At 37.6% G+C, this 10627-nt stretch overlaps 1 long non-coding RNA gene across 1 annotated transcript; it reads right to left on the bottom strand.

The window, feature by feature from the left end:
• Positions 1 to 2686: 2686 nt before the first annotated feature.
• LOC129723502 (uncharacterized) lies at positions 2687 to 6262 on the bottom strand. The gene is made up of 2 exons (XR_008727768.1): positions 6127 to 6262; positions 2687 to 2976 (listed from the first exon to the last, which is right to left on the bottom strand). It is a non-coding gene; the product is annotated as an uncharacterized LOC129723502 (long non-coding RNA).
• Between the last annotated feature and the right edge of the window lie 4365 nt (positions 6263 to 10627).

The raw sequence follows: 10627 nt of genomic DNA on the forward strand, positions 1-10627 counted from the left end.
CCCCAAGCTACGGTAAAGATGGGCGTGGTCAGCAATGATGACTATCGGGCCTATTTCAACTCAGATTGGTTTAAATGTTACTTCCAAACATTGTACCTCATACAATCTGAGTGGAAGCGTTAGTCATCAGTCTGCAATCTACGAAATATACCGCGCTTACGTTACGCTACGCTACGCATTTCGAGCTGATTTCAGAATTCAACTTTTTTATTAATATGAATTGTTTTCATAAAGTAACCAGATAGTTAAGGCTCCAATGCGGAACACACCTATTTAATTGTGCGTCGGACGGAGAGGAGGGGGAGATAAAGGTTGAGTAGTTACCTTGAAATAGTAAAAAATCACACACGTAAATTGTTTCAAATGTCTTCTTTAAACCAAAATATTTGGAGCAGCACAAGAAATCATCCCGAAAATAAACAATTAAGATAATTTGACGTTCCTTGAATGAAACATACGTTCTAGAAATAACTTTCACAGTAAAGCATTTTTATCGTTTGAAGCAACTTATGCACGCATAAATTTTTCTGCCGCTTCTTTGCAAATTTAGCAAATTAACGATTAGCGTTTGGAAGACCAACATTTTGATGACGCCAGCAGATCAGCTGAAAAATTAATGAAATCGCTAATCCACTAACTAATATTTAGTTCCTGGTAAAAACAACTAGAAGTTTACTTTTCAAATTTTGGAATACAATTATATTTATTCCAACATGAAGTGAAAGGGTATTTATAAGCGGGACATTTCGCAGGACGCATTTCTACGCGAGACATTTTGTTAATGCATTTTAAATTGAACTTGATATAGTTTTCTCCTAACTTTGGTATTTTTCCTAGTTTAAAGTTGCTTGTTTAACTTACTTATATATTTGAGTAATCGTCATTATCATTGTGATTAGTGCGTAAGAAGTGTTGTTCACACATAAGTTGATGAACAAAAAACAGGAGTAAAGGGATATGCGAAAAACTATCACGATAGTGATTATTTCTCACATTAGCTTCTCAGTAATTTTAAGTTAAATTTTCCTTTTAGGCGTGGATTTGATTTAAGCTCACATTAGTAGGTGAGTCAGGCTGAAACCCCATCCGTTGGCATTAATGATTGGCACGATAAGTACTAAAAAGATACCGTCGAAAAAAAAACTAATTATATGAAGAAAATTTTTTGTTCAAACTATTACAAGATACTGTTATCATGCTCTCGATACCAATCAAAAAATTGTTCATTTCTTGATTTATGAAAAGATACCTACGTAACACGCACATGAACAACGGCATCAAAAATATCTAATTTCAGACCTGTAACTAGGGTTATCATTTGGTCGGGGTTAAAAATCAGGACAACTTTTTCCGGATCAAAATTGATATGAGGTGTTTTCTTTTTTTTTTTTAAGTATCAATAAATAAAACACGTAATTGAGATTGCACTTCAAAATACGCCAAAACACTCATTTATTTATCCAAAGTATTTCTCGGACGATCCAATTTTGCAACATTGATTCACTAGGCGTTAGTAGATACCTAACAAATGCAGCATTCGTAAACTGTTTAAAATTAAGTCCTAAAACTTTTAATCAATCTTAATTAATCCCAAAACTGACGTAAGCAGAGTGGTTCGCATATCACGAACACGCATTATAGCGACCGCCATTATGATGCCTAAAAAGCTGGATAGCTTTAGGACCTTAAAGTCAGATATTTGAGGGTTGTAACGACTAGACAATTTCTCTCGTCAAAAAACAACCGAAGAAAAAAAATCGTTCAAAATGAGCCCGTTTCGTCCCGGAATCAAAGTATAAGTATTGAACAATCTTCAACAGTTCTGAACATCCAGCATCATTCACAAAAATCAGGACAAATGCTAAATATGAAAAATAAATCAGGACGCTCCAAACGGGTCTTAAAATCAGGACATGTCCTGCTAAATCAGGACGGATGGTATCCCTACCTGTAACAAATACGAAGTTGTATCAATTGTCAATTAATGTTTTGATAACATCACAGAAATCGGCATAACACGCTCCAATTTACAAAAATTGGTCTGCAAAGAAAGGTCATTATCTAAATCTTGATGATCAAGTTACCTTTTCGTTATGCCCTCTTAACTTGTTCCGACGTGTATCTTATGCCCCAGCGCAAAATACCTACCAATTTAACGAACTAAATTTTGAAACAACATAATTATCTGGACTGGATACGGGTTCAAGCTGACGCGACGCGACTTGGTCCAATCTAATCCAATCGCATTAAAACGCTTCGCCAGTGTTTTTTGAAAGTGAATGCATGGTTCTTGGGAAACATATATTTTAGAATTAATTGACCTATAGAAATATACTGTTCTGCATTGTATTGAAAACTGTGAATCAATTCTTTGTACTTTTACTTGCTTATTTTTGTTAGATCTGCACGACATGTTTAATTCAAATATTAATCATTAACACCCATAACATTTTAACAAACAACGGTGTTTAGTCTGTGACAATGAATGATCCCATAATCCTATAGATAATAGTGCGTGACTCGATTTGTTTATTACGAATACGAAAACACTGATGTCCATTCGTTACTTGCGTTTTTAGTCGATTTTTGTTACTCTACCAGAAGTCTGGGATATTAGAAAAACTAACCAAAACACACCGTTAATACCAGAACGCGTCAGAAATGTGATTTTGAAAAAAAATACAAATTATATAGAATAACTGGTTGAGAATTTAAGTAATTAATTGATTACACATTATATATAAACCACTTGATACAACGAACATCGATGACAGCAGCTAGTGACTCAGAAAATCCTCTTCCTGCTTTGGATAAAGACTCGATAACAGCCGGCTGGCAGGTGATACTGTCGTCGTATCAGAAGAATCGTCATTATTGTGGAAAACTCCGAAGTAAACTCCAAGAGTGATCGCCAAAGCAATGACCAGAGCCACCACTATGATGCAGCACAAGGTTTGTAGTGCACAGCTACAGCAACTGAAATAACAATAAGAAACCAATTTTGCAGTTAATCTGATTATATTAATTGAGTTGTTATAATTATTTTACCAGCAAACAACTTTCTTCGTACAGTCACAACAACACCTAAAAATTCCGCACATTGCAGCCAATTAACAATAATAAATATTCAAGTTTCAACTAATAAGGTCACTGGAATAATCGAAAATTGCAAGCAGGACAAATATTATATCGTTTCTAAACCGTAACTGAGATTCCTCTTTCGTACAATGAATGAACCAAACTGACTGAATGTTTACCATGGGCAGGTGTATGTGAGAAAAAAACATCACACCTAGATAATACTTATCATAGTGGCTCGAAAGCCCGAGTTCTGTGACTCATCCATTTAACCAACATATGTTTACGGAATGTCTTCGACTAAATGTATGTACTATCAGAATCAGTCATTATCAGTTTGCGTATCTCATTTTATCGATCATCAGATGGAACGTAAACGGGGATTTTCGGGGTAAATTCGCCTGTCGCAATAATCGTTATTTGCTATTACCACCAGTACACCAGTCACTAAATATTCGTACGTACGCTAGTGTTCCGCCAATGATGGACGCGAGGCCCTGAAAGATGCAACACATTTTGATTTGCACCGACTGACATAGATAGCATTGTCCGGACTACTTTGTTTTATTGGACTGACGGATTAAAACGTGAACAAAAGGAGTTGGTACCTAGACTAATTAAACAATCAATAGACGAGATACATACAATAAATTAGCCAGCCATTTATATCTGATTATGATGGATGATGTCATACTCTTCAAACACAAAGGGAAGTAGCAACCGAAATGTGGCTTAATATCGTCAAATGTAAAAATTTGGTTATGACTGCTGCGTAAAAATAGGAAATTAAATACGAGTCACTTGGAAAAACACCTTTTATGACATAGTGGAAACCAAACCATTGATTTTTGCCTTCCTTTTAGTAAGGTATAGCAATCACTGGCTATAGATGAGGAAAAAAAAAAGCAATCACTGGTAAAACCGAAAGTATAAAAGTGCTCCAAAGGGCCGAATGGCATATATCACTCTACTCAGTTCGACGAGCTAAGCATTTTCTGTATGTGTGTGTATGTGTATGTGTGTGTGTATGTGCAACTTTTTATTCCGACTCACTTTTCTCAGAAATGGCTGGACCGATTTTCAAAAAATTATTCTCAAATGAAAGGTCTTGTTGTCCCATGAGACTCTATTGAATTAATTGTAATCGAATATTTAGTTTAGAGGTTATGTATCAAAATGTAAAAATCATGACACATTATTATCTCAAAAACTGCACAACCGTTTTGAACGAAATTGATTTCAAATGAACGGGCTACCTGGAAAACCCTCAACTTTGGAATTTTATAAAGATTGAACTTGTGGTTCAAAAGTTATGAAAAGAAACGTGTTCTGAAGACTGTTTAATCTCACTCATGTTTCTCAGAGATGGCTGGACCGATTTTCATAAAATCAGTGTCGAATGTAAGGTCTAGTTGCCCCATAAGACTCTATTGTTTTTTTTTTTGTAGTCGGATTGTCTGTTATGTTTAAAAAGGTGAAATACAGCTATGAGAAGGAACATATTCTGAAGACTACTTGAACTCACTCACTTTTCTCAGAGATGGAAATAAACTCCAGACATTATTTTAAAATCCTAGATGACGACTTTGCCTCAAGGTTCGAGCCTGAAGTAATTTTTGCACTCCTCTAATACGCACATATGTTTATCTGATTTCACACCAAGATCTGTTGTGTGTTGTTAAAATATAAAGAAAGGTACGCATGTACATTTACACAAAGTTTCCAAACCAACCTTTGAATGAAATAGTTTCAATAGTTTATTTTAGTCGTTATTGTTATACAATTCGACAGACCAACGACTCTCGATTTCAGAACTTTGGTGTGCTTTCGGTAACATTTTTGATCGGTTATCTACCAGCAACTAATAAAATTGTCAATATAAACTAAATTTAAGGCATAAAACTTGAGAAGGTCTATTAACTTGATAAAATCTCTATGTACAGAATGAAGAGACAGACTTTAATTTTACTTCCGGATATTTGTATCTGTGGCGATTCGCCATTTAACAAAGCTCATTCTTTTGTTAACGTAAATTTCAAAAAGAGAACTTATCTGTCATACTTTGATGAAAAACAATTCATTTTTCATACGCTGTCAGGGTGCTTAAAGAGGGTAGTCAGTTGTGTTCCATATATTCTGATACAAGTTTTCAAGTGTTTATCTTTCCTGTTCCTTTCGTATGTTATGTGAACGTATTAGTGTGAATTTTACTCTATGTATGCTCTCATAAATACGCATGGTTGTCTGTCACTTATGTCTTGTTTTTGATTCGCGATGAAACAATTTTGGGAAGCCATGAAAAGTGGTGTTTTGGCCGGTAACCACCATTGCACAATATTCAACCATCAAACGGTACGAAGAGACATCCTCTTTAAAGGCTCATAGAAGATCCAGGTCAGCCACGATCTGCGAGGACACCGCAAGTTGTTATAATTTGTAATGATATTCTCATGGTACGCTGGGCACGAACTCATTTTTACACAATGTTTCAGAGTTCCAAAGAAGTATTCCTCGATTCCAGAATGCAGCTTCAGTGACGGGACGGGGCAGTTCGCAAGCCATTTTGTCATAAAACGAGAGTTTTGGAGAAAATTGTCACCCCGAGTTTTCGAAAACTTTTCGGAGATGACCACTATGCGTTCCAGCAAGACGGTGTACCAGCGCTGCGAAATTGATTCAAGGCTGGCGTAGGCATAATTTGATGGATTTTCTGGATAAAAATAAATGATTGCCCAACTCTCCAGATCTTAACCCAATAAACTTTTTTGTCTGGTCCTACATAATGTTGAATCTCATTAATTACAAGATCTCCAATTTGGAGCAGTTTGAAGCGGTTATCCAGAAAATTTGGAATAAAACACCCATGTGCTTGTCGACTGCGACAGCTTCGGGTTTGAAAATGGCGAAGCTTATTAAGGAAGGGGTTATTCCAAGACAGCTGCTGTAGATAGCACAATGAACAGTACATCCAGTAAAAAACACGGTGTATATTCTCTTTAAACTTAAACATAAAAAAATTCTCTTGACGAAACATCTAAAAATGCTTACCAGCACGCAATAGTTCCCGCACAGTTACAGCAACATTTTAGTACACCACACATTTCCGCTAGAGACAGGAAAATTTATCACTTCATGCAAACTCTCAATTATAACCTAGCCAATTGTTTCGAGCGCTTCCCCCCTACTGATTGGTTTAGTGCCAAGTAGTTTCGTTGCTTGGAGCTATCTAATCCAGCCCGTAATCGATTGATAAAACGTCACTGTATTGAGCAGATAGGACCATCATTTGAATCGCTTAAGTCTGAAGAGGGCTGTTTCGTGCAATCTATGTGTTAGGGAGGTGCAGAAAAGTCAATGGGGAAATTTCATTGTTCGTAGTTTGCAGAAACAAACAATCAACGTAGATCCCATAGTGCAGGCGAAACGGTCATATCAATTTTCTGGAGACAAGGTTCACCTTTCGATGAAACTCTTCTGATCAATCAATTATATATCATTCCTATCTTTTTAGAAAAATCACAGGAAGGTTGTGTGCAAAGCCACGACCGCAAGGTTGAAGTAGAATACTTTTACAAGAAAGATAACCCGGCTGCTTGCGTGTCAGTCATTTTTCCTAGTAAATAAATATTGACCGCTCATTGACAGTATTGAAAATTCTGTGCAAACGAAGTTGAAGTACTACTCAATTTCAGTTTGCACATATAAATACGACCTCACTGAACAGGAAAAGTACAAACTCTTTGCGGCGCAAACAAGTTTCAACAGTCAGAGTATATGTACATGTGAATTCAAATTAAGATAATTAACTTTTAGTTAAAGCTCAGAACAAGAAAATATTAAATCTTCAATTCATTTGTTTGGTTGTCCTAAAAATGGTTCGATTTCTCCTACCTCTAGTAGAAGGCCCTTCTCCAGCGTCCCAACCAGAGGTTGGACACGTGTTACCTCTGGCTGCTTTTAAATTGACCTCCGTACTGGTACTTGGTTTTTTCGATGCACTTCCCCCATGCTGGTCCTTCGCGCGTTTCCGAGCATCACGCTTGTATTTGGCGTTCATATATTTAGACATAGCACTGAATACACTTCCGATGGATTTCTCGATAAATGCAATAAATGCACTCGTAGTGTCTTACCCGAGAATAATAAAACACTTTCAAGAAATGTTGCACTACTGCCCATAATTCAAAAATTGGTTAATATGCCGTAGGCATCAAATCGAGAAAAACGCCTTTGAAAGTTTTTTATCGGTACAACATATTTTGACTGCTCATGACAACTTTTTTATTGAGTATGTCACCCTTCATATATGCTGGACCCTTGCCGTTGAGTTGAAACAGAGAAATCTGTAGAAAAATTCCATCCGCCACGTATTTTTAACACAGTAGCCGTTTTTTTTTTTTCAATTATAAACGAAAAGTCAGTTGACAAAACGGTGTGCAATTCGGCTAATATCCATACGATGTGAATTATATCGTACTCGTTGGTGATGCAAATGGTTTTAAATTCAATAAAACAACACGGAAGCACAAGTGAGGATGAAAAGAACGACGAGACAATTGTTACATGCGGCAATATAATAATATAACGAAAATATTATTATTCATGGTAATCGCACAATCCACTTTCCTATTTTTTCTCATCAAATCCAAAATGAAATCTGAATCTTATCTTTATTAATAATACTCCTGATCAAAGAGCTAAATATCATTTTTTTAAATGTAAAGGTTTATGACAGAAGGAAACAGTCACACGTTTTGATCATTGGGTTTCGCAGTACAACAAATAAATTCTTGTAGCATCAAATATTCTTCGTGAAAAAGTCAAATTTCAACAACACACTTTCGAAAGTTAGAAGAAACACAGTTCAGTAATAATACACTGGTTCGTGAACATGCCACAGGTTCAAATTGGATATTGGATATTAGCCAAATTCTCAATTATTCTGGATATTAGCCAAAATTGTTTCACGTTTGCTGCCTTCCCAAATGCATTTTTTGACAATCGGCTTCCGTAGGGACCTTGTTTAGGTAGTGGACCATCACGAGAAACTGTTTTCTCGATTTTGGTAAAAATGGCATATAAGCCAATTTTTGAATTATGGGCAGGACTAGTAAAAAGACAATTACCACGTGTTGTAACGTGCTGGAGCACGAAATCTATGTCTGTGATAGGGAACCTTCACGTTCACGAGGCATGAGTGGAGAAACGCGTCTAATAATGCGGTAAAATTTTTAATGTCTTTTTGTGCAAATTATTGTACTCAGACAAAAACCTGTTGTGAATTGGATGAATTATTAGTGAATAAACGTTAACCGTTTGTTATTCAAAGTTGATCATGCTGATCGCAGCCTTTGCGCTGCCCCTACAGTGGGGGGATTACTAAATAAAGTAAAAATTGGACAACTACAACAGAATTTGATTGCATCCCGCACAGAATGTCTGCTTGTGTTGATGCCAGAAAATTATTAACCTTCAATTATTTTTTTATTTGCCTTGAAAAAAGCATGTTGCGGTTCAAAATCGGTTGCTAATTACAACCTTTGAGCTGCCCTAACATTGGTGGAATTAAGATACACGGACAACATGCACTGTGGAAGCTATTTCACATTCAGTAAATTAGACGGGTGCGACAAATTTGAATTGCTAGGATGCAACACAGAATGCTTGTTGCGTTGACAAAAATTATTAACTTTCAATGACTTGTTTATTTGCCTTAAAAAAGGCATTTTGATTTCCGAAATTGGATTTCCTGATGGCAATCTTCATGCTGCCCCAACACGGGGGGAATAATGGCTGTCTGGCGACACACGCTGAGAAAAACCGCGCTGCTCCTGAGACGTGGTGACCAACCACAGGGCTAGTGCTGCTGCTAAGGAAGGACGACTGCTGTTGTCGCTGTCTAGAACTATTATGAGCGGCTTCGACTGAAACAGGCTCTTTTAAAGGGCCAAATAGCATGTTTAAAATTGCAAGCTATATGATTCTGTCGACCGTGCTTGGGAAGCAATCATATAACGACCAATCAGAGGTCGAATTTTTTGTTCTGACAAGGCTTGACTATTTTCAATAGTACAATAGTGTGAATAATAAAATTACAATTATCTTCTTTTGGGAAGAATCTTAAAAGATTTTCCAATCTATTGCTGCAAGAACGAAGGAAATCCATCGAACACTAACCGATTTATTAGCATTTGAAATTGGACATATTTTTCACTTTTTTCGGTTTTAGATTTTCATTTCACATCCCTATGTAACCGAACTTCCTGAGAGAAGTATTCTACTTCAAAAAATCTAGACAATTCGATCTAAACTTCTTAACTCCATGCTTCCATATTGTCGTTGCCTACGATTGATTGCTTGTGTATGGACCAGCCGCTGAGTTCCGAGCACAAGTTTCTGAGAAAAGAAAAAAAAATCTTCATTGATAGTACATGAATTTTCTTCTCTTCGAAAAAATGTGTGCCTGGAATTCGGCTAACAATCGCTTCGAGTAATGGGCCAACGCCAAAACTGGCCAGAACACCGTGCCTTCGCCCTTATGGTATTTATTGATGAGCGACGCAACTCCTGGCAGGCACTTCGTACTATAAATTTCCCCGTTCATGGCCAACCCGGAGCGAAAGAAGAGCGGTTTGGACATCCCCTTCTCGCTGATTGTCAGCCACAATGGCACAATCTTGGGTAACTTGGTGTGTGAAATAAATTTCACCTCGGAGCTCTCTTTTCTTCGTGGGAGAAGTGAAATACGAAGTGCCCTGCCAGTCGTTGCCATCCAGGGTGAGATAGGTCTCATCGTCCATCACCACTGCCACGTCGCGATTCGCCGGAAAAATCGACTTGACCATCTTATTCAACCGCTGTCGCTGCGTTCTCCAGATACTTTTTCATGTTTCACCGCATGCACCAGCGATTTAGCCACTTTTCTCTCGGTCTTCCTCTTCAGCATCCTTTAAAGCTTCTTGTTGCTCAGGGTTGTTGGCCGTCCGAAACCGGGCTTTCTTTCGATGCTCTAATCGTTGTCCAATAGTGTCAAGATGTTGTAGATGCCCGAACGGGCATATCCGGGGTCCACGAAGTGCCGCACATGTCAGTTTTCGACGCGGCGGGGTACCGTTCTTTGAACGCGCACACTTCTGAACGGAGTAGCTTCACGTTTTTTTGCCATCACAGTTGACTGATAGAGCTGTCAATTTTTTTGTTTTGATAACTCATGGGTTACTATGATTGATGATGCATGAGTAGTTTCGTCAGTGCGATTAAAGGTAAACACATGAAAAATCGGCAATTTTTGTCCACTTTTTTACCGCAAACGTTAGGAGTGTTACGGATATACGCATCCGCAACCGTCTGCATGAAAATTGACATCCGCATCCACATGTCTCCCAGTTGGTCTCGAGGTTCGAATCTGACCACACAAGCCAGCCGCCGTATGTTCGAATCCCGATATGGGAGAAGCTATCGGTGTCAGTAGGATCGTAGCTCTGACCCTGGAATTGTCGCTGGTTATCAAACAGGCAACAGCAAACTTGGTAAAGCACGCACAGTACTA

Source organism: Wyeomyia smithii, chromosome 2, assembly GCF_029784165.1.
Source record: "Wyeomyia smithii strain HCP4-BCI-WySm-NY-G18 chromosome 2, ASM2978416v1, whole genome shotgun sequence".
Lineage (NCBI taxonomy): Eukaryota > Metazoa > Arthropoda > Insecta > Diptera > Culicidae > Wyeomyia > Wyeomyia smithii.